This window comes from Mus caroli, chromosome 12, assembly GCF_900094665.2.
Source record: "Mus caroli chromosome 12, CAROLI_EIJ_v1.1, whole genome shotgun sequence".
NCBI classification, from domain to species: domain Eukaryota; kingdom Metazoa; phylum Chordata; class Mammalia; order Rodentia; family Muridae; genus Mus; species Mus caroli.
This window is the reverse complement of record NC_034581.1, coordinates 57,338,268-57,360,873: the sequence shown is the minus strand read 5'-3', so window position 1 is coordinate 57,360,873 and position 22,606 is coordinate 57,338,268.

The following is a 22,606-nucleotide window of genomic DNA, read 5'->3' as shown; positions in this document are numbered from 1 at the left end:
AAGTAAATAAAAGGGATCTGCCCAAACTTTGATTTTGCTTTTCAAGGCACTAAATATAGTACTTAGTTACACAATCCCAAAATTTCTTTTCTTTCTTTTTTTTAAAGCAAAAATCCAGATCATTTATTATATTTAGTTAGTTAGTTAGTCAGTTAGTTTTGTGTTTTTTGTTTTTGTTTTGATATTTTCAAATGTTTTCCTCTTTCCAGGTCTCCCATTCAGAACCCCCCCATCTCACTCCTCCATTCCCCCTAGGAGGGTGCTCCCCTCCCCATTTCTTGACAAAGATACTATAATGTAGTAAATCACTATTATGTGAAGCAACTTCTTATGCTGTATTTTTTAAATCTTTGATAATAATTCAAGATAATTAAACACATAAGTAACTGTTGCAATATCTGAGTACTGGATAAACCATATTAAATGTACTGTTTACAAATAAAGATCAATCAATAGCAAATATACTATAGCAGTGTTGAAACACCCTGTGGCTCATGCTCGTAGATCAGCAATTGAAAAATGGTACCTCATGAAACTGGAAAGCTTCTGTATAACAAAGGATACAGTTAATAAGACAAACCCAAAACCTACAGATTGGGAGAAAACTTGCACTAACCCCACAGCCAACAGAGGGCTAATATCCAAAATATATAAAGAACTCAAGAAGTTAGTCACTAAAAACTAAACAACCCAATCAAAAAAAAATGTTGTATAGAACTAAACCAAGAATTTACAATTGAGGAATCTCAAATGGCTGAGAAGCACCTAAAAAATGTTCAGAGTCATTAGAGATCAGAGAAATAAAAATAAAAATGACTCTGAGATTACACATTATACTCTATTGTGTAGGGGCTTCTCGGCCACTAAGTATTCCTCAGTTGAGAATTCTTTGTTTAGCTCTTTACCCCACTTTTTAATGGGGTTATTTGGTTCTCTAGATTCTAACTTCTTGAGTTCTTATACATATTGGATATTAACACTCTATCAGATGTACTGTTAGTAAAAACTTTTCCCAATCTGTTAGTTGCCATTTTGTCCTATTGATAGTGTCCTTTTACTTACAGAAGCTTTGCAATTTTATGACGTCCAGTTTGTCAATTATTTATCTTAGTGCATAAGCTATCGGTGTTCTCTAGGAATTTTTTTTTTCCCTGTGCCCTGTGTTCAAGGCTCTTCCCACTTTCTCTTATATTATTTTCAGTGTCTCTAATTTTATGTGGAGTTCCTTGATCCACTTGGAATTGAGCTTTGCACAAGGAGATAAGAAAGGATTAATTTGCATTCTTCTACATGCTAACTACCAGTTGAACCAGCACCATAAGTTGAAAATACTGTCTTTTTTTCCATTTGATGGTTTTAGCAACTTTTTCAAAGATCAAGTTACCATAAGTGTGTGGTTTCTTTTCTGGGTCTTCAATTCTATTCTGTTGATCTTCCTGCCTGTCTCTGCACCAATACCATGCAGATTTTATCACTATTGGTCTGTAATACAGCCTGAGATCAGGAATGGTGATTCCCACCGAAGTTTTTTTATTGTAGAGAATAATTTTCACTATCCTGGGTTTTTATTATTCCAGGTGAATTTTCAAATTGTTCTTTCTAACTCTATGAAGAATTGCATTGGAATTTTGATGGGGATTGCATTGAATCTGTAGATTGCTTTCAGCAATGTGACCATTTTTACTATCTTAATCTTGCCAATCCATGAGCATGGGAGATCTTTCCATCTTCTGAGATCTTTGATTTTTTTCTTCAGAGACTTGAAGTTCTTATCATACATCTTTCACTTTCTTAGAGTCACACCATGGTATTTTATATTATTTATGACTATTGTGAGGGGTGTCATTTCCCTAATTTCTTTCTCAGCTTGTTTATCCTTTGAGTATAGGAAGGCTACTTATTTGTTTTAGTTAACTTTATATCCAGCCTCTTTGCTGAAGTTGTTTTTCAGCTTTAGGAATTCTTTGATGGAATTTTTGAGGTCACTTAAATATACTATCATATCAACTGCAAATAGTATTATTTTGACTTCTTTCTTTCTAATTTGTATCCATTTGACCTCCTTTTGTTGACCTCCTAATTGCTCTGGCTAGGATTTTGAGTACTATAGTTAACAGGTAGAGAGGAAGTGGGCAGCCTTGTCTAGTCTTGATTTTAGTGGAATTACTTCAAGTTTCTCTCCTTTTTGTTCTATGTTGGCTACTTGTTTGCTGTGTATTGCTTTTACTATGTGTAGGTTTGGGCCTTGAATTCATTAAGGGGTGTTGGATTTTGTCAAATGCTTTCTCAGCATCTAATGAAATGAACATGTGTTGTTGTTTTTTTTTTCCTTTGACTTTTTATATAGTGGATTATGTTGACAGATTTCCAGATATTGAAACAGTCATGCATCCGTGGAATGAAGCATACTTGTTCATGTTGGATGATCATTTGATGTGTTCTTAGATTTGGTTTGTGAGAATTTTATTGAGTACTTTTGCATCAATATTCATTAGAATAATTGGTATGAAGTCCCCCCTCTCTTTGTTGGGTTTAGTGTGGTTTAAGGATAGGTGTAATTGTGGTCTCATAGCACAGATTGCATAGTATTCCTTCTAATTCTATTAGTGGAATATTTTGAAAAGTTTTGGTACTAGGACTTCTTTGAAGCTCTGATAGAATTCTTCCCAAAATCCATCTGGTCCTGGGATTTTTTTTTCAGACGTTTAATGACTGGTTCTATTTCTTTAGAGGTAATGGAAATGTTTAGGTGGTTTATCTGATCCTGTTTTAACTTCGGTATTTGGTGTTTGTCTAGAAAATTGTTCATTTCACCCAGATTTTCAAGTTTTGTTGAATATAGGCTTTTGTAGTAGGATTTGATGATGTTTTGAATTTCCTCAGATTCTGCTGTTGTGTCTCCCTTTTCATTTCTGATTTGGTTAATTTTGATACTGACTCTGTGCCCTCTGATTTAGTCTGGCTAAAGTTTTATCTATCTTGTTGTTTTTCTCAAAGACCCAGCTCCTGGTTTGGTTGATTCTTTGTATAGTTCTGTTTTGTAAATGAATGAAAACTAATTAGATTTATTTTAATCCCATCTCCTTTTATAGTTTCAATTTTAAAAAGAACATCAAAATACAGAGTGATTCTGAAGACAGTTGTACATGTTATCATCAATACATTCTAACTTTACCACAGTAACATTGAACAGATAACATGTGACCTGTGAGAAATCACAAAGTTCTTTTATAAACTGAATTGCAAATTTTTCTGATAGTACTGTGACTTTCAGTTCTTTGAAATTTCCATTATCATTCTGTTACTTTTTTTATGTTTTCTTATGCCGCTTAGAATATACAATTAGTTGTTAGGATTCTTCCCCTTCTAATATTCTTAATAAAATTTATGTTTTTCTTTCCTTGTTCTTGTATGTGGGAAAATTCTATAATTAAAGGATATAATTCCTTGCTTCCTTTTATTGAAGAAAAGTAGCTAGATACAGAGAGAAAACAAAGAAAAATAAATAAAAGTAAAGGCAATATTAAAACCCTATAAGCAGCATGACTCTTTCCAGATTGTTTACAAGAGGACTCCCCTAAATAATTACTTCCTCATTAATATATAGATATGAGAATATTCCTTCCTAAGTTATCATAAAAAATGGGATAGTGGAATAAAATCTAGCTCATTACCAAGGACATTTAAATTAACACCTCCATGTATACCAAATAAATATACACTTCCATCTAAAGTCCTCATTTACATTATGACACACATTTCTATCTTTCCATAGTCTGTAGTATGGAATGTGGGAATTACTGTATAATAATTTGTCATGTAAATGTTCAACATGGATATGTATCTTCATTGGATCATTGGCCTAGAAAAACTGATAAGATTTTACCCACCATTCTCTTATCATTCGTCAGACTACTTAATTAATATCCTTTAGCCTTCAGCATCATTATTATTCACCGTTATGAGGTACAGATTCTTCTGGAAACTAAACTGCACTCAAAATCTTATATTAATGTGACTCACAGTATCTCAGATGTGTTTCAAAACAGGGTGTGTGGGATAGGGAAGGGGGAATAAAAGCTAGGAGACATACATATAATAAAGTGAATGAAAAATATTATAAAACTGCATAAAAATCAAGAAACTACAAACCTGACCCCCCCCCCCCCACTGAAGGAATAGTGTTAACAGTTCCATGGTACAGGGTTTCCCTGGAATGCATGAGGTCATTCAATTGAAATAAGTTACTGCTTCTCATGAGGTGGTGAGGAAACAGGACTATTGACACACTCATCCTGAGTGAGGTAACCCAATCACAAAAGAACACACATGATATGCACTCACTGATAAGCGGATATTAGCCCAGAATCATGGAATACCCAAGATAAAATTCACAGACCACAGGAAGCTCAAGAAGAAGAAAGATCACAGTGTGGATACATTGGACCTTTCTAGAAGGGGGAACAAAATACCCACGGGAAGAGATATATAGACAAGTGTGGAACAGAGACTGGGGGAAAGGCCATCCAGAGACTGCCCCACCTGGGGATCTATCCCATATACAACCACCAAACCTAGACACTAGTATGGATGCAAACAAGTACTTGCTGACAGGAGCCTGATATAGGTGTCTCCTGAGAGACTGCTAGTGCCTGACAAATACAGAGGTGGAAGCTTGAAGCCAACCATTAGACTGAGCACAGGGTCCCCAATAAAGGAGCTAGTGAAATTATCCAAGGAGCTGAAGGGGTTTGCAGCCCCATAGGAGGAACAAGAACATGAACCAACCAGTACCCCCAGAGCTCCCAGAGACTAAACCACCAACCAGAGAGTACACATGGAGGGACCCATGGCTCCAGCTGCATATGTGACAAAGGATGACCTTGTAGGTCCTCAATGGGAAGAGAGGACCTTGATCCTGTGAAGGCTCGATGCCCCAGTGTAGAGACATGCCAGGACCAGAAAGCAGAAGTTAGTGGGTTGGTAGGAAGGGGGAGGGTGGAGGGGATAGTGGGTTTTTGGAGGGGAAACCAGGAAAGAGGATAACATTTGTAATGTAAATAAAGAAAATATCTAATAAAAATAAAATAAATTTCAAAAAGACAATTTGTTTAATCAGACCTTAATATTTATTTTTCTGTTCTTATAAAGTATAAGATATGCAATACTAAACTAGAAATTCTATACAATGTTGTCAATTAGCAGAGAATTTCTTCAAAATGGAAACTGTATTAAAATAAGGAAATGCTGCCACCACGCAGTTAACACTGGGCAATATGTTGGTTCACAAAAGATTAGTATGCTCATATGCATGTTGTCATGTGTGTGCATAGGCATTCATGCGTGTGTGTGTGTGTGTGTGTGTGTGTGTGTGTGGTGTTTGTATTTATATGTGAGGGCATGTGGATATCAAAGACATGTCAGAGAATGACTTACATATGAGTCTACTATGTGGGTCCTGTTTGATGGCAAATGCCTACACCTACTGAGCCATCTCATACGTACCATTTTTCATTTATTTGAGACAAGTTCTTTCACTGGCCTGGATTTTACCATGTGGGTCAGATTGAGAAGTCCCAGGGTTCCTCTTATTTATTCCTTATAAATCCTAGGATGGAAAGTTTATACAGTCAGACCCAACTCTTTTTTTTTCATTATTTAATATAATTTTAATGAAACCACAAAGTCAGAACACAAAATGAGTAATATCTTGACCTCATATAATTATTCTGGAATTTAGACTTCTTTGCAGACTGCTACAAGGTTTTCCTAAACATGTTTATGCATGAACTCCATATTATATCAACTCTTTCTAATATAGTATAGATTTTTCAATATCTGATTTTGCTGTCTGCATGCTTTTATGTGAACATAATCCATGTCTGGTGCTCGGAGAGCTCCAAAGGAGAAATCATACACCCTGAAACCAGAGCTGAAATTATGACCCATCATATTGGTGCTTTGAATTAAAACTGCTTTTTTTTTCTTTTTTTTTATTACGTATTTCCTCAATTACATTTCCAATGCTATCCCAAAAGTCCCCCATACCCCACCACCACTTCCCTACCCACCCATTCCCATTCTTTTGGCCCTGGCATTCCCCTGTATTGGGGCATATAAAGTTTGCAAGTCCAATGGGCCTCTCTTTCCAGTGATGGCNGACTAGGCCANCTTTCGATACATATGCAGCTAGAGACAAGAGCTCCGGGGTACTGGTTAGTTCATCATGTTGTTCCCCCTATAGGGTTGCAGATCCCTTTAGCTCCTTGGGTACTTTCTCTAGCTTCTCCATTGGGAGCNCTGTGATNCATCCAATAGCTGACTGTGAGCATCCACTTCTATGTTTGCTAGGCCCCGGCATCGTCTCACAAGAGACAGCTATATTTGGGTCCTTTCAGCAAAATCTTGCTAGTGTATGCAATGGTGTCAGCATTTGGAAGCTGATTATGGGATCAGACCCAACTTTTTTACATAGGTTCTGAGGATTAAACTCATGCCCTTGTGTTTACAGTGCAAGCAATTTATTGTCAGCCATACACAAAGGTCTGGCAATTTTTCTTGAACTTTAAAATCAAATACAATTTCATGTACTTGACCAGGCTTGCTTGAAATGCATTTTTTCCATCCTAATTTCTGCAACATGACATAACAATGTCTGTTCTGTGATTATCCCATCAGTGTCTTGTGAAAACAAATACCTTCTTGGCTAATTTGAATATTTCACAGGTAATGAAGAATTCTGTCTGACATTGTATCATACTTCCTTCCATTACCAATACAGATGTATTGGGAGATGTTTATTACATGCTTTGGAGAAGGAGTCTAACTGGAATATGGAGAGATCTTGAGGGTATTAGATTGACAGAGGTACTGTTTGACATATTTCTGCTTGTTTCTCTTTTGAAGTCCTGATATCTAGCACATTAGGCTGTGACTGCACATAGAGATAAGTGTTAGGTCCCAGACCCAGGACAAATGGCTGAAGTGCATATTAACATGTCAAGGTATACCTGACCTCCAGATTTTCCCAGTATCCTCCAGTCCCTATCCATTAAAGGTTTGACTGTCATACCCTGCAACCTGCTCTAAACTTCTTCAACCCAGGGGCTGAGCTGCCCTTCACCCACTTGGTCTACCCTGTATAATACAGTCATGTTGGTTACCTGCACATTTTTTGTCTATACTTCACCTTCACAGCCTCTTGATCTAGCAGTTTTGTCCCCTCTCACCTCTCTTCATGTGACTCAGAGTCATGTCTAATCTATATGTTCTCACATGCCTCTGGCCTTGCTCTCCTATTTGTCTAAAACAAACCATCTTCTTCAACACACATAGGTACTGTCATGTCCTCCTTTTTTATTTATTTCTGTTTTCATCCAGTAGGTTCTTCAAAGATGCATTTTAGTTAAAACAAGTTCATCTGACAGACCAGTTGTATTAATATGGCTGATATGCTGGTTAAAAGAGTCTGACACTGACTGACACCCAAAGGAAAGCTTATGTTAAGAGATGAGAGGTGACTCAGAAAGAAGCGAATGCTGCCAACCCTTTCATCATGGATAGCTTGCTTTTCAAAATGAGAGGAATACCAAAAAAGAAATGAGGGGATACATTTCTGTTAAAAAAAAATCTTTGATAATTTCTTTTGATAGCCCTGACATACTTGCATACTTTTCTCTCTGTCTTCTATTTATCTCTTCCCATTTACCATAAGAAAACTGTTAATTGTAGGTTTTTTTTTTTTTCATTGTGGAACTAAAAACTGTTGTTAATGGTTTGGATATTCCTCACATAATTAAATTCTGATTGTTAATGATTTTTGAAGTTAAAGCGTAATTACACTGCAAAGAAGACTTTCTATCCCTCTGCCCAACCTTTCTTATGCATTTTCCTTGCCCCAAACTCATGATTTCTATTTCTTTAATTGTTGATCTACACATACACACGTATACAATTATATATTGTTAATATGTAATATGTAATAATACATGATACATATCATTAAAAGTTTAACTACAACCTGCACAGTCTGCATGATGTTAGTGACAAGCATGTGACTTCACAGCTGTCTGCTTGCTGTTGCATAACCAGTGAGGGAGCTGTTCACTGACAAGACTTCCCTGAGGAGTCTATGCCCCACATACTCAGCATTTCTTAGTTACAGATAGTTCTTTTGCTAGGGTTGAAGCCCCATTAGATATTTTCTTTCCACCATAGCATGTTTTTTTGCCATGATCCTTGTTCACAGTTTGATTAGGAAGCCATATTTTGTTTTCTCATTACACATCTATCCAGTAATCAGAAAATTTGCTTTACGCATTAGTCTACATTTGACATACAGGGTTAACTTTAACCTTTAACTTTTTAACTTTTCTCAGGTGATTTTGAACTTTATATTCCTTTGTGCTCCTTGTTTTCTAGTAGAAGGTTCTATTTTATTTCATATTCATTGTTTTCAAACATACCCTTGCTTTTCCCTCAATTTGTGTTACACAGGATTCTGCCAGTTCTCAAATCAAACATCCTCTTGCCTCTGCATCAGAAGAACTGGGGTTTTTTGACTGTGCCATGAAATCTACTTGATGCTCATAATTTTTATAGTGGTAAGGCTCCAACTTGGAGCTTTATTTATACTTTGTAATAAATGTGTAAAGGGCCGGGCGTGGTGGCGCACGCCTTTAATCCCAGCACTCGGGAGGCAGAGGCAGGGGGATTTCTGAGTTCGAGGCCAGCCTGGTCTACAGAGTGAGTTCCAGGACAGCCAGGGCTATACAGAGAAACCCTGTCTCAAAAAAACCAAAAAAAAAAAAAAAAATAAATGTGTAAGTAATTACACATTGGCATCTCTTTATGGGACACTGTGGAAAAAAAACAAAATAAAGAAAAAGAAATCTTGTCTTTGATATCTTCAGTAACCTTAAGCACCAATGAACTCTTCTTTAGGTTACCTCAAATCTCCTTAAATATGGGCTTTAATTCTCCTTGTATTTTTATCACATGTATAAGCAAAATTAACAGATAATTATATTAATTATGTAATATTATCATGTCATAAATTATTATAGTTATGTATTCTGAGGATCCTCTAAGTTCATAGCCAATGAGTGTGTGGCATAGTAAAGTTTAAAGACTCTGGAACCATTACAGAGACAGAGTGGAGCAGAGACACGATGCCCCAGTGTAGGGGAATGCTAGAGTGCTGAGGCAGGAGTGGGTGGCTGGGCGGGTGGGCGAGCACTATCATAGAAGCAGGGAGGATAGAGAAAAGGATAGGGGGTGTAACTGGGAAGGGGGATAACATTTGAAATGTAAATAAATAAAATATTAAATAAGTAAATAAATAAATAAATAAATAAGACTTTGGAACCAGAAAAACCATTTGCATAAATTCCACTCCAAGTACAGCCCAATGGCAAGAAAAGTCTTAGTTCCTAACTCAAGGCAATAAGGCACAGTAAACACACTCTTATTTACTTCAGTATTTTCTGGTACCGCCCAGTACAGTTTGCTTATGACTTCAAACATTATTCTAACTCAGAAACAAGCTTGCAGTCACACACGACATCATCTCTAACCACCATATGAGCATTTTAGGGCCTATTCAAAACCAAACCTCTGAATCTGTTCCTCATTTACCATTTCAAGTACTCCTGGTGACTTGGACCAAGCATCCTGTTTAATCCTTTGATTTCCTTTCATGTCATATCCAATATTCTATCAACAAATGCCAGATGCCTACAAGGTTCAGAAGGAGGACCAAAACCTATCATGATCACACCAAAGCAAAAGGATCGCTATTACACTGGCGCCAGCCAACACTGCTTCTTACTTGAGATACTGAAATAGATTGTTCCTGTATTTGTTCCTGTCTGTCATAATTTTTATATTACTGTCTTATTCAGTGGGCAGACAAATGCTGGCAAAATATATTGAAAAGAACATTTTTCCTGTGATACTTTTCGTATGTTGCATTGAAGTCTCTTTCTTTTAACTGAAATGAGTGCAGTGCGTTGTTTTAAGTCTTAGGAGTAGTAGCACAGGTGAGTTCCGGGGGAATGCTGTTCAGCAGATAACTGAAAGCCTCCTGATGAAGAACATAGTGTGACAAGAATGATACTAAAGCATTCACAGCCTCTGCAATGGCAGGGACCAGCTGATACTCTTAGACTAGCTGACAGGAGAATAATTCACTACAGTATTTCTTATCTATTGTACCTTACCCCTAAAAACATATTGAAACTATGTTGAAAACAACATTACAAGTTATTACTGCCCTGAGCTTCAATAACTCGTAAAATGTCAGCAATGAAACTACTCTAAGTCCACTGAAAGTCATCTTAGGACATTACTGCCTCCAGGAGTGGAGACCATGTTTATGGAATTGGGAAGTTATGAGCCCATTTGTTATGTATGTCCAATAGCTTACTACTGTTAGTAAAAAAAAAGGCTGCTGTGTAACTTCACATATATTACGCAGGCACAGTGATGTTGACAGGAAGAAGGAAATCACTGTACATTTCCCTTAGTTCATTTTTCATACTCCCAAGCCAAGTTAATATACTGCAGTTAAAGTAATCTCTCATATCAACTGGTAACCATTTTTATTTGCTTTTGGAGTTTACTTCTGAGTAAGCTACGTTCAAATAGAACATTAAGGAATCACTGATATGGAGAGTAATGTCTCACACTTAAAAGAGGTAGGCTGGAGAACTGGATCTATGGCTGCTGTGCCTGGGGATGTGAAATCAATTCTCAGCACTCAAACGACCTCACAGCTACTTGAAATTTCAGTTCCTGTGGATCTGATGCTCTTCTGGGCACTAGGCAAACATATGGTAAACACACACAAGCAAAACACCTATACACATAAAATAGAAATGTATAAATATTTAACTGATAAGACAACTGAAACATCTATGAATTTTGAATTATATCCTTTTGATTTCAGGTGTCCTGCCATTTGTTTTGCTATTTGTGACTTATACCCTGTTCTGATCTACTGCCTTGTTAATGAAACCACAGAATAATTAAACTAAAACGGGGCATCATTGTGTGTGTGTGTGTGTAATCTCTTTTTGTATGCATGGTTTTAAAGATATATACAAAATAGGTTTTGAAATAATGTAAGTCAGCAGGGGTCTTTAATGTCACCTCTGTCTTAAATGGGCTATGTACAGTTTATAGGTTTTTTTTTTATTCAGAAAAAATCAGTTATTCACCAAGTAAATTATAATTGTCTCATATATTAAATCATCCCTTACCTTTTTTTTCGATTTTTATTAGATATTTTCTTCATTTAAATTTCAAATGCTATCCTGAAAGTTCCCTATGCCCTCCCCCTGCCTTGCTCCCCTAACCACCCACTCCCACTTCTTGGCCCATGAGTTCCCATGTACTGGGGCATATAAAGTTTGCAAGACCAAGGGTCCTCTCTTCCCAATGATGGCCGATTAGGCCATCTTCTGCTACAGAAGCAGCTAGAGAAACGAGCTCTGGGGTTACTGGTTAGTTCATATTGTTGTTCCACCTATAGGGTTGCAGACCCCTTCAGCTCCTTGGGTACTTTCTCCAGTGCCTTCATTGGCCCTGTTTACCATCCAATAGATGACTGTGAGCATACACTTCTGTATTTGCCAGGCACTGGCATAGCCTCACATGAGACAGCTATATCAGGGTCATGTCAGCAAAATCTTGCTGGCATATGCAATAGTGTCTGCGTTTGGTGGCTGATTATGGGATGGATGCCTGGGTGGGGTAGTCTCTGGATGATCCATCCTTTCATCTTAGCTTCAAACTTTGTCTCTGTAACTCCTTCCATGGGTATTTTGTTCCCTATTCTAAGGAGAAATGAAGTATCCACACATTGGTCTTTCTTCTTGATTTTCTTGTGTTTTGCAAATTGTATCTTGGGTATTCTAAGTTTCTGGGCTAATATTCACTTATCAGTGAGTGCATATCAAGTGACTTCTTTTGTGATTGGGTTACCTCACTAAGGACGATATCGTCCAGACACATCCATTTGCCTAAGAATTTCATAAATTCATTGTATTTAATAGCTGAGTAGTACTCCATTGTGTAAATGCACCACATTTTCTGTATCCATTCCCCTGTTGAGGGACATCTGTGTTCTTTCCAGCTTCTGCCTATTATAAATAAGGCTGCTATGAACATAGTGGAGCATGTGTCCTTATTACCAGTTGTAACATCCTCTGGGTTTTAGAAAGTCATTTCTATTAGAAAAGAAAGATGTAGTCCAGTTCAATTCTTTAATTAAAATTATCACTGTGGACTGTGCTGAAGTATTGCTTTTGCAGAAATTACTTCTATATATGCTATCCTTTGATCACATTCTGGAGATTGGAGCCTTATTGTGATTGCAGTGCAGTCCTTGCTGGATTTGGATCCCCCTAATTGTGCAAAGTCACACAGATTTGAACCGAACAGTGACCTATCAGAGCTTCCCTGTTAACAAGTTGAAGGTGCTCCATCATTTTTAGGTGACATTTGTGAATGGGGAGCACTGGAAAATAAAGTACATCACAGGAACACTGATGGACTGCCATGACATTCTGACAGTTACACTTTCAGACCTACTCTAGCACATGCTTCAGTGCTTCCTGGAGGGGTTTAGTGTGTAGTAAACCAAGTGTACACCTCAAGTTCAATACCCATTGAGTAATAGATAAGCTCACCAAGAACACAGAAGCACTAATCTTTCAGAAATGGACATGTATATATGCATTTCTGTTTATTTGGCTTCATATTAGACATATTAGCCCATATATCAGGGAATAAATTAGAGTTGAGCAATTGAAAAATATAGTATTACTGGACAGATGTAAATAAATGTTAAGCTTTGTTTAATCTTAGAATACTTTCTTACTCTATGTCAGAGTCTAACATAGCTCAAACTAGCCTTGAACTCAATATATAGCTGAGGATTTCTGGGAATTTGGATGCTTTCTTTGCTTCCTCCCCAGTTCTAAGATTATGGGTATGTATCACTGCATCTGACATAGAATTTATATTACATATGTCCTGAAATTATTGTAGGAAAAGAATATTCATTTAAGAGTTAGTGCCTTCTAAAATGATGTGTTTTCAACATAGTGTTTAGTTTAAATGAAACAATTCATCAGTTAGTAGTGTACTTGAATTTTCCTTAAGACACAGTTATAATATTATTCCTATTGAGGTCCATCCACTTTTGCATCTTTAGGGCTGTTAGTCTGCAGGTACATCATTCTTAGAATCTGCAAGTCAAACTGTGACAGTCATAAAGCTCACAGATATATACTCCTGCAAAAATGCATGATGACATTCTAGTAGATTTTCAGCACTGAAAATTATTGGTGTTCTGAAAAGGTATGCACATCTGATTCCAATGCAACAGGGATAATCTGTTTGGTTCCTTGTTCAAGGACAGGGCCCTTTGCCAAGTGTTTCAATTTATCTTAATCTGCTGAGGGGTGGCAATAACTTCAAGACATTCTCAGCTTGATAAGTATTATGACTGTGTTTCTAGGTTGTCATTCAAGTAGGTCAGAGAGTAGCTCCTCTCTTGAGTCAGGTGAGTGGTTTGACATTGTGAATCTCCCCTAATTGGGGCTGAAGAAGTACTGCATCAGACTAAGTTGCTGACAGGGATTCTCTGAGCACTTCTCTGTAAGAGCCAGCATGGATGTCCATCTGCTGTGATTATACTGACAGCTGCATCTTCTCCACTGAAGAACCACACCTGAGAAGTTGGTCCTAAGTAGGCCAGCTGCTGCAGAGTCTTCAGAGAGGGCCTGATTATCCAAGCACAGCCCTGACTTCTCCTCAGCTGTTAGGGACTGTTTCAAGCACTGCTGTGTATCCTAATACCTTGGGGAAGGTTGTCTAAAACTAAATTGGGTGGCATTGTTTTGTTTTTTATTTTTTTCAGAAAGATCCAAGAACTTTTCCTTCATTTCCAGTCATTTAGAAGCAAGTACTTTGTTCACATTATCATAACTAAGAGTCTTAAAGTATATCTAATACTGTATATCCATACTCTTATAATATTGGCTTTCATTAGAACATTTTCTTTGAGGGTGTGAATAGATAATATCAGGAACTCTGCCAGAACAGAATTTATCTCTCACCATCCATTTCAAGTAGCTCATAAGCACCTATTGCTCCAGGTGATCCGACTCATTTTCTGGCCACTAAGCTGCCTTCAAATACATGGTATACCATCCCATGTTACCTCCCTGTCCAGGTGTAATAAATACCTCGGCCAAAAGGCAATTTGGAAACAAAGTGATTATTTGATTTTTACATTCTAATTACGGTCATCCTTATCTTAGGGTCACTATTGTTATCATGAAATACCATGTCTAAAGCAAGTTGACTTTAAAAGCTCATGCCAAGTTGATACAAAACTACTCAGCACAATAATTACAGGATGTCATGGCAGTTACTCAACCAGGATCATAGGCAGAAACCGTGAAGTAATGTGTCTTACTGGCTTTTTCTCCATGAGTTGCTTAGCTTATTTTCTTATACATTCCAGAACCCTGTGTAGAAGGATGATATCAACCACAATGGGCTAGACCTTCCCATGTCAATTTTTAGTCAGGAAAGCTCTCTAATGTCTACATGCCAATGGGATGGATGTGACTCTTCTCTTGATATTTCCTCCACCCTTGTTACCTTAGCTCTTGTTGTGTTGATAAACACTAACTAGTACAATTGCACACATATATGTGCATAAGTATACATAAAAATAATTTTAATAAAAGTATTTTCTCATCGTTCTGCAAAGTGTTTTGGCTGTATTTTCTATTATTTACCAATACAACTTCTCCTTTTAGATTGTTTTCCTAGTCCAGTGATGTTCATCTTTTATGGATATCTCCCTCTGAAAGGAAACTATGACTAACAAACACCTACTGTATAATTCTCTTGTTAATTTAAAAGAAGGGAAATAAACAGGTATTTTTATAAACACACACACACACTTTAAAGATTGATTGGGAGGTAGATCACATGAAGAACTTAATGATGTTAGGCAGGTGATTTGTTCTTTTGATTAATAATCATCAAAGAATGCTGAAAGAAATAGATATTTTGAAAATAATAAATGATAAATTTCTTGGAATAAAATATCATTGTTTTTTGGAGAAAAAAAAATGAGATGCCAATCAAGGTACAAAAGCGTACAAAACAGCAAGTAGATTAGACCATAAAAGAAATTCCAGTAAGCATGTAAAAACAAAAGCACTAGTGTACTGAACAGAAGAATTGCATTAAAGGTTACAAAGAAAAAACACAAAGTAACAAAGAAGGCAGACCTACCTACTAGAATAACAATTGACTTCTCAATGGACACTCTAAAACACAAAAGACCTGCATAGCTAAGAGACTACAGATGCTACTATAGACTAGTAGTATTTCAAGCAAAATTACAACCACGATCAATGGAAAAACTACAATATTCTCCCATAAAAACCAAATGAAAGCAACATTTACCTACAAACACAGTTCCATAGAGAGAAGGTACCAGAAGAAAAACTGTTACATAAACAGAAAAACTGTATCCAAAGGAAATATGTAATAAATAATCCCAGACTTGCAAATCAAAACTAGAACACACACACACACACACAAACATCATCATCACCAGCACAATAACAACAAAATAACAAGAGTTAATAATCTTATTGATGTTTCAACATCAACTGTTTCAATTCTACAATAGGACAATAGAGAATAACAGGTGACTCATCATCCAGTAAACACACCATAGCATCAAAATGAATATCACCTTAGGTTAAAATAACAAAAAAAAAAAAAAGGTATTCCTAGCAAACATACATAAAATGGAAGGAGATATAGCCATTTTGTATCTGAATACATATTCAAACCAAAAACAATCAGAAGAGATAAAAAGTACACTATATATTCATTTAAAAATATTCACCAAGAGGACATTGCAAGTTTTTAACAGATATGCAAAAAACACAAAGGTAGCCATTTTTTGCATGAGAAACATTATTACAGCTTAAATAACATAGTGACACTCACACACTCCTGAGAGACTTTTTAACCTCACACCAGGTAAAAGAAAGATCATCCAGACAAAAACTAAACAGAGAAATGACAGATTTTTTTTCAGAACACTCTTTTCCCAAATACAAAACTATGTATCTTCTTCTCAGCATCTTATGGAACTATTTTCAAAACTCTCCACATTCTCAAATCAGTAGACACAGGAAAATTGACTTATCACAGTCAAAAGTAGTCGATGGCAAATAATAATAAAACTCATGGATGAAATAAAATAGAACAAACCAATAAAATACAAAGAGATAATGCAACAGAGTTGGTTCTTTGAGAAAATCAATAAGACGGTCAAAATTTTATTCATATTATTATCAATATTATTCATATTAACTAAAAGGTGGTGAAAGAATATTAAAATTAATGTAATTAGAAATGAAAAGAGAGACCTATACAAACATCAAGAAAATCTAAAGAATCAAAGAATCATAAGGACTCTATTTCACCATAGGGGAAAAATCTGAAAGAAATAGGTAACCTTTGTGAGAGGTGACACTTACCAAAGTTAAAACAACATCAGCTAAGGAATTTAAACACACCAGAAACCTCAGAAGAAATTAAAAGATCTCCCAACCAAAAACCAAACAAATAAACAAAAAACAAAATCACTAAAACAAACAAAAATTTGCCAAATTAGTGCACAGGAGAAACTGAAGCATTATTGTCCAATTTTCTACAAGTCTGCAATTACTCTGTTACCAAACCACACAAAAACCAAAGAAAGAGAATTACAAATTATTTCTCGATGAACTTTAATGCAAGAGTTATCAATAAATAAATACTGGGAATCTGTATCTAAAAACACCTACAGATAAAATACAATTCTGATCAAAATTTCAATAAAATTTATTCTTTCTATACATCGTTTTATTTATTCACATTTCAAATGTTATCCCCCTTCCAAGTTGCCCCTCCACAAACCTATCCCTTCTCCCCTCACTCTCCCCCCTCCTTCTATGAGGGTGCTCCCCCTCCCACCCACCCACCTACTCCTACATCAGCACCATAGCATTTCTCTAATGCTGGGTCATTGAGCTTCCACAGGACCAAGGTGCTCCCTACCCAATGATGCCAGATAAAGCAATCCTCTGCTACATATGCGGTTGGAGCCATGGGTCCCTCCATGTGTACTCTTGGTTGGTGGTTTCATCCCTGGGAGATCTGGGGGTTCTCTTTGACTGGTATTGTTGTTCTTCCTAGTTGTTCTTCCTATGGGGTTGCAAATCACTTCAGCTCCTTCAGTCCTTCCACTAAATACTCCATTGGAGTTCGCATGCTCAGACTGATGTTTAGCTCTGTGTATCTGCATCTGTATTGGCCAGGCTCAGAGGACAGCTACAACAGGCTTCTATCAGCAAGAGCTTCTTGGCATCATCAATAGTGTATAGGTTTGGTGTCTGCATATGGATGGATTCCCAGCTGGGACAGTGTCTGGATGGCCTTTCCTTCTGTCTTTGCTCCACTTTTTGTTCCTGCATTTCCTTTTGACAGGAGCAATTCTGTATTAACATTTTTGTGTTGCATTCCAGCTAGGCTCTGGAATCAGTAGCTACCAGGCCCTAGCTTCCTGATACTGAAAACAGCAGTCTCAGCCCAGGTTCCTGTGGATGGCTTGCTAATCCATTCCATCCTGGTCTTCCTGGGAATGCCTGGAGCTACCACTCATGGTCCAGATTGACTGCCCCAGAGGTTGGCTACACAGACCTCTAATGACTGATCCATAGTTTCACCTTCTCTCTTGCCCACCTAAATTATTGCAAATGGAAAGCACTAGCCATACTTAATATGCACCAGATTTGCATCTGTAAATCTCCAACCGCAATATGCCCATGAAAGAACACACAACTTACTTATAATATTTATACTCTGCGCACCTAAATTGGGCAGATATACCACTACACCATTCTATTCCATTGCTACTTGTGGCTCCTCCAGGCCACGTGGTCCTGCTCCATCTTCCATATCCTCTTTTTTTCCTCAATCTTCCTCTCTCTCTCTGACCCTCCATCTTGTTGTCTCTGCTACCTCAGGGGCGGGGAGAGGCATGCCTATACTTTGGATATAGTCTTTATAGGTTCTATCTCCCCCCTTTTGGTTATTTCAGCTAATGTCATCCCTGGGAACCTCCCTGACATCTGGGACTATCTAGTGGCTACCCCCAGTTCCCCATCCACCACTGCTACTCTGTTCAATTTTCTGACCCTCTGTACTTCTCCCCTGTCTCCTCCCAATCTGATCCTGCCCCCTTTCCTCCCCTTCTCTCTCCCTCCCAGATCCCTCCCTCCCTCTACAGCCTGTGATTTTTTTCTTCTCCCTTCAGAGTAGGACTTAATCCTCCACACTTTGGTCTTCCTTGTTCTTAGCTGCATATGATCTATGAGTTTTATTGTGGATGTTCTAAGCTTTTGGGCTAATATCCACTTATCAGTGAGTACATACCATGTGTTTTGTTTTGTGACTGAGTTACCTCACTCAGGATGATATTTTCTAATTCATCCTGGATGAATGATAATTTCATCCATTTGATTTTGAATTTTATGAAGTTATAATTCTGAAAAATATCTATTTTCAGGTTAATATGGACATACCAAAGCAAGCAAGCAAGCAAGCAAACAAACAAACAAACAAACAGAACATATAGCTAATTTGATCCTGAATAATAAAAGAAGTGTGGTAGGTAACAGCATCTCCAAACTCTGGTCGTACTACTAAACTATAGTAATAAAAACAGCATAATACAGGCAGAAAGTAGACACATTGATCAATGGAATTTATTTGAATGTACAGACATAAATTCACATGCCTATTAGTACCTTAATTTTTTTATAAAGAACCCCCAAAATACACACTGGATAAAAGACAATATCTTCAATAAACAGTGTTGTTCAAACTTGATGCCAGCACGTAGAATAATCAAAATAGATTTTGTACTTAGTACCCTGTACAAAATTCCACTCTAAATGGATAGACGACATAAGTATGAAGCTAGATACACTTATTGAAAAAGAGAAAGGGAATATGACCTTGAGCACATTGGCACAGGAAAAAAAATTCTGGACAGAACCTCATTACTAGAAACAGGAGTTAATAAATATGACCTTATGGCAATGAAAATCTTCTGTAATATAAAAGACACTATCATTTGGACAGAGTGGCAGCCTGCAGAATGGGAAAAGTTTTTTTGTTTTTTGTTTTTTGTTTTTTGTTTTTTGTTTTTTTGTTTTTTGTTTTTTGTTTTTTGTTTTTTTGTTTTTTGTTTTTTGTTTTTTGTTTTTTTGTTTTTTGTTTTTTGTTTTTTCCCCAATGACCACACAGGCAATAGAGTACTAATATCCAAAATATATAATAAAAATCTTTAAAAAAATAGGTATCAAGAGAGAGAACCAGGAGGGGTCAACAGCTGGACTGTTAAAAAAATAAAATAATATAGATTAGTTAATTAATTAATTAATATTTTAAAATTCAATTAAAAATGGGTACATATATGAACAGAAGTCTCAAAACTGGTGAATCAGGTGGTTGAGGAAAGTTAAAGAACTGTCCCCCATCCTTGGCCATCAGGGAAATTCAAGTCCAAATGACTTTATGAGTTTACCTTACCACAGTCAGAATGGCTAAGTTCGATAAAACAAGTAATAACTTATGCTTACAAAGATGGGCAGTAAGCAGAACACTCATTCATGGTATGTGGGATGTAATCACTCACAGCTACTATGGAGATCAGTATAGTGTTTAGTCAAGAAGCCTGGGATTTATCTACCTCAAGAACTAGCTATATCACTCTTAGGCATACACACACTATATGCTTCATGCTATCATAGAGGTACTTACTTAACCATGTTCATTGCTGCTCTATTTGTAATAGTCAGAAATCAGAAGCAACCTAGATTTTCCTCTACAGAACATTGTTTTCAAAAAAAAATGGACCCTAATTCTAGATTTTTATGGAATTTCTCAAATCTACCATATTAGTCTTTTGCATAGCACTAATTTATTATTCTATTTTTCTATAATGAGAACTTCAAAATGAACTTCAATGGGATTAGAGAATTTCCTTCTGGTACCTCAAAAGAAAAATGAACTCCTCTACTTTCTTGAGCTTCTATTAGTCACCCACATACATACCTCATAACAAGTGACTGCCCCTGATGCTATCATCTGTACCACACAGATTATTTGCTTCCATTATATCTGCAGTTATAAATTCCATCTCTCACTACTTCATTATAAAGTGACCTCCCTGTGTCATAATTCTTAGTCATATCAGTAAAGGCTTTTAGGACCAACATGATGGATCAAAAATATCTCATTGTTTTGTTACCCCAGTGTTGTTAGTTTTTTTTTTTTCCACTTCTACTGTTCTTGTTCCCATATGGTGCAATTAAACTCATGCAGACACATAGACAGACACATGAATAAAAACAAATCTAGAAAAAAGAAACTTTCTCAGTGAATATTATTGATTTATATTATATTCAAAGTAATATTTATTCATTTAAAACAACATAAATGAAAGATAAAAAGTTGATGCTTTATTCTGTTAATTAACAAACAGTATCATTAATTAATATTAATATTTTAGTTATTTATATCTTTTCAATATAGTACTTGAAGTTCCAACTAGAGCATTAAGCAAACTAAAGGAGAAGAAAGGATACAAATTGAAATGGAAGGAGTGAAAATATCACTATTTGTAGATGATATGATAGTATATGTATTAGTGACCCCAAAAATTTACCAGATAACTCCTACAAGCAATGAGCACCTAAATCAAAGTGGCTGGATACAAAATTAATTCAAAGAAATAAGTAGCCTTCTTGTATATACCCTATAAATAGACTGTGAAGGAAGTTACGGGGACAATACCCTTCACAATAGCAAAAAATAATATAAAATAGTTAGTGTAACACTAACCAAACAAATGTGAGCCCTGTGTGAGAAGAATTTCAAGTGAATAATGAAATTGAGAAAGATATCAGACGATGGAAAGATCTCCCATGTTCATGGAATGGTAGGATTGACATGGTCAAAATGGACATCTTACAAAAAGCCATTTATAAAGTCAATGTAATCATCAGAATCCCAACACAATTCTTTACAGATCTTTAAAGAACTATTCTCACCTTCATATGAAAAAAAAACAAAAACAAAACAGGATATCTAAAATAATTCTGAATAATAAAAGAAATTCTGGAGAATCACCATCCCTGACTTCAAGCTGTACCATAGAACAAAAGCAATAAAAACTTCATGGGATTGGTGTAGAAACAGACAGGTCAATCAATAGAATATAATCAAAGACCCAGAAATAAACCCACATACCTATGGTTACTTTATTTTTGACAAAGAAGATAAAACCATACAGTGGAAAAGGGAGAGCATTTTCATCAAATGGTGCTGGTCTAACTGGATATCTGCATGTAGAAGAATGCAAATAGATTAACACTTGTCATCCTTCACAAAATTCAAGTCCAAATGGATCAAAGATCTCAATGTGAAACCAGATGTACTAAATCTAACAGAACAGCATGTGGGCAATAGCTTTGAATTCATTAGTACAGAAGACAACTTCCTGAACAGAATACCAATGGCTCAGGCACAAAGGTCAGTGATTAACAAATGGGACCTAACAAAACTTAAAGCTTGTGTAAGTCAAAGGACAACATCATTAGGACAAAACAACAACCCACAAATTACAAAAAGATCTTCCCCAACCCTACATCTGCCAGAGTGCTAATATTCAAAATACATAGACAACTCACAAGTTAGACAGCAACAATTCTAATAACCCAATTATTAAAATGGGTACAGAGCTAAACAGAATTTTCATCATGGGAATTTCTAGTGGCCAAAACACATATAAAGAAATCTTCAATGTCAACAGGGAAATACAAATCAAACTACCATAAAATTCCACTTTACATCCATATGAATGGCTAAGATCAAAGAATCAAAAGAAAGCATATGCTGGTGAGGTTGTGGAGCAAGGAAAACACTCCACCACTTGCAATGGATGTCTAAACTTGTACAAACACGCTGGAAATTAATTTGGCAGTTTCTCAGAAAACTGTAAATAGTTCTACCTCAAGACCCAGCTATACTCCTCCTGAGCATATAATGAAAAGATGTTTCACCATACCACAAGGACACTGGTTCCACTCTTTATTTGTAATAGCCAGAATCTGGAAACAACCTAGATGTCACTCAAGTAAAGAATGTTTAAAGAAAATCTGGTAAATTTACACAATGGAATACTACTCAGCCATTAAAAACAAGGACATCATAAAATTTTTCAGGCAAATAGATGAAGCTAAAATTGCATCACACATCGTGAGTGAGGTAACCAAGACCCAAAAGGACTTGCATAGTATTTACTGATTATAAGGTGATATTAACCATAAAGTACAGGATAATCACACTCTAATCAACATACTCAAAGAAGATAAACAAACAAACAAACAAATAGTGTGGTCCAAGGGTGTGGAAAGCCGTGCAGCGTGCAGCGTGCAGCGAGCAATCG